This window comes from Colletes latitarsis, unplaced genomic scaffold, assembly GCF_051014445.1.
Source record: "Colletes latitarsis isolate SP2378_abdomen unplaced genomic scaffold, iyColLati1 scaffold0021, whole genome shotgun sequence".
Lineage (NCBI taxonomy): Eukaryota > Metazoa > Arthropoda > Insecta > Hymenoptera > Colletidae > Colletes > Colletes latitarsis.
Genome location: NW_027488371.1, coordinates 9,620,414 through 9,624,069, shown reverse-complemented (window position 1 = coordinate 9,624,069; position 3,656 = coordinate 9,620,414).

Sequence of the window (3,656 nt, the reverse complement as noted above, 5' to 3'; positions counted from 1 at the left end):
ATCCAACCCAGAAAACGCCCAGGATCTGGCCAACAAGTATGCGAAAAATGCGAAAGTATGAGCCGGATGATGGCATATACCAAACCTAACCCTCACCTAACCGGTGTTATCCTCTAAAATATTGATTGAATCCAGGTTTAACTCACGGTTGCAGTGTGGTGCCACATTACTACGTGATCCAAACCAGAAAACGCCCAAGATCTGGCCAACAAGTATGCGAAATATGCGAAAGTATGTGCTGGATGATGGCAAATACCAGACCTAACCCTGACCTAACCGGTGTTACCCTCAAATATATAGATCGAATCCAGGATTAACTCACTGTTTCAGTGTGCAACCACATTACTACGTGATCCAAACCTGAAAACGCCCTGGGTCTGGCCAACAAGTATGCGAAAAATTCGAAAGTATGAGCCTGACGATGGCAAATACCAGACCTAATCCAAACCTAACCGGTGTTACCCTCTAATTTATAGATCGAATCCAGGATTACTTCACTGTTTCAGTGCGGTACCACACTACTACCTGATCCAACCCAGAAGACGCCCAGGATCTGGCCAACAAGTATGCGAAAAATGCGAAAGTATGAGCCGAATGATGGCAAATACCAGACCTAACCCTGACCTAACCGGTTTTATCCTCTAAAATATAGATTGAATCCAGGTTTAACTCACGGTTGCAGTGTGGTGCCACATTACTACGTGATCCAAACCAGAAAACGCCCAGGATATGGCCAACAAGTATGCGAAATATGCGAAAGTATGAGCCGGGTGATGGCAAATACCAGACCTAACCCTGACCTAACCGGTGTTACCCTCTAGTATATGTATCGAATCCAGGATTACTTCACTGTTTCAGTGCGGTACCACGCTACTACCTGTTCCAACCCAGAGAACGCTCAGGATCTGGCTAACAAGTATGCGAAAAATGCGAAAGTATGAGCCGGATGATGGCAAATGCCAGACCTAACCCTGACCTAACCTGTGTTATCCACTAAAATATAGATTGAATCCAGGTTTAACTCATGTGGCAGTGTGGGACCACATTACTACGTGATCCAAACCGGAAAACGCCCTGGGTCTGGCCAACAAGTATGCGAAAAATGCGAAAGTATGAGCCAGATGATGGCAAATACCAGACCTAACCCAAACCTAACCGGTGTTACCCTCTAATATATAGATCGAATCCAGGATTAGCTCACTGTTTCGGTGAGGTACCACATTACTACGTGATCCAAACCAGAAAAAGCCAGCATTTGCCCAACAATTATGCGAAAAAGGTGAAAGTATGAGCGAGATGATGGCGAATCCCAGACCTGACCCAGACCTAACCGGTGTTATCCTCTATGGAATTGATCGGACCCCGGTTTAACCCGCTGTTTCATTGTGGTACCACATTACTACGTGATCCAAACCAGAAAACGCCCAGGATCTGGCCCAACAAGTATGCGAAAAATGCGAAAGTATGAGCCAGATGATGGCAAATACCAGACCTAACCCAAACCTAACCGGTGTTACCCTCTAATATATAGATCAAATACAGGATTAATTCTCTGCTTCAGTGTGGCATCACACTACTACGTGATCCAACCCGGAAAACGCCCAGGATCTGGCCCAAAAGTATGCGAAAAATGCGAAAGTATGAGCCAGATGATGGAAAATACCAGACCTAACACTGACCTGACCGGTGTTATCCTCTAAAATATAGATTGAATCCAGGTATAACTCACTGTTTCAGAGTGGTTCCACAGTACTACGTGATCCAAACCAGAAAAAGCCAGCATTTGGCCAACAATTATGCGAAAAAGGTGAGAGTATGAGCGAGATGATGGCGAATCCCAGACCTGACCCAGACCTAACCGGTGATATCCTCTATAGAATTGATCGGACCCCAGTTTAACCCGCTGTTTCATTGTGGTACCACATTGCTACGTGATCCATACCAGAAAAAAACCAGGATCAGGCCAACATTTATACGAAATATGCGAAAGTATGGGCCAGGTAATATCAAATACCAGACCTAACCCAAACCTAACCGGTGTTACCCTCTAATATATAGATCGAATCCAGGATTAATTCACTGTTTCAGTGTGGCATCACACTACTACGTGATCCGAACCAGAAAACGCCCAGGATCTGGACAAAAAGTATGCGAAAAGTGCGAAAGTATGATCCGTTTGATAGCAAATACCAGACCTAACCCTGACCTAACCGGTGTTATCCTCTAAAATATATATTGAATCCAGGTTTAACTCATGTGGCAGTGTGGTACCACATTACTACGTGATCCAAACCGGAAAACACCCTGGGTCTGGCCAACCAGTATGCGAAAAATGCGAAAGTATGAGCCAGATGATGGCAAATACCAGACCTAACCCAAACTTAACCGGTGTTACCCTCTAATATATAGATCGAATCCAGGATTACTTCACTGTTTCAGTGCGGTACCACACTACTACCTGATCCAACCCAGAAAACGCCCAGGATCTGGCCAACAAGTAATCGAAAAATGCGAAAGTATGAGCCGGATAATGGCAAATACCAGACCTAACCCTGACCTACCCGGTGTTATCCACTAAAATATAGATTGAATCCAGGTTTAACTCATGTGGCAGTGTGGTACCACATTACTACGTGATCCAAACCGGAAAACGCCCTGGGTCTGGCCAATAAGTAAGCGAAAAATGCGAAAGTATGAGCCAGATGATGGCAAATACCAGACCTAACCCAAACTTAACCGGTGTTACCCTCTAATATATAGATCGAATCCAGGATTAACTCACTGTTTCAGTGTGGTACCACATTAGTACGTAATCCAAACCAGAAAAAGCCAGCATTTGGACAACAATTATGCGAAAAAGGTGAAAGTATGAGCGAGATGATCGCGAATCCCAGACATGACCCAGACCTAACCGGTGTCATCCTCTAAAGAATTGATCCGACCCCGGTTTAACCCGCTGTTTCAGTGTGGCATCACGCTACTACGTGACCCGACCCAGAAAACGCCCAGGATCTGGCCTAAAAGTATGCGAAAAATGCGAAAGTATGAGCCAGATGATGGAAAATACCAGACCTAACCCTGACCTAACCGGTGTTAACCTCTAAAATATAGATTGAATCCTGGTTTAACCCACTGTTTCAGTGTGGTACCGCATTACTACGTGATCCAACCCAGAAAACGCCCAGGATCTGGCCAACAAGTATGCGAAAAATGCGAAAGTATGAGCCAGATGATGGCAAATACCATACCTAACCCTGACATAACCGGTGTTATCCACTAAAATATAGATTGAATCCAGGTTTAACTCATGTGGCAGTGTGGTACCACATTACTACGTGATCCAAACCGGAAAACGCCCTGGGTCTGGCCAACAAGTATGCGAAAAATGCGAAAGTATGAGCCAGATGATGGCAAATACAAGACCTAACCCAAACCTAACCGGTGTTACCCTCTAATATATAGATCGAATCCAGGATTACTTCACTGTTTCAGTGCGGTACCACACTACTACCTGATCCAACCCAGAAAACGCCCAGGATCTGGCCAACAAGTATGCGAAAAATGCGAAAGTATGAGCCAGATGATGGCAAATACCAGACCTAACCCAAACCTAACCGGTGTTACCCTCTAATATATAGATGCAATCCAGGATTACT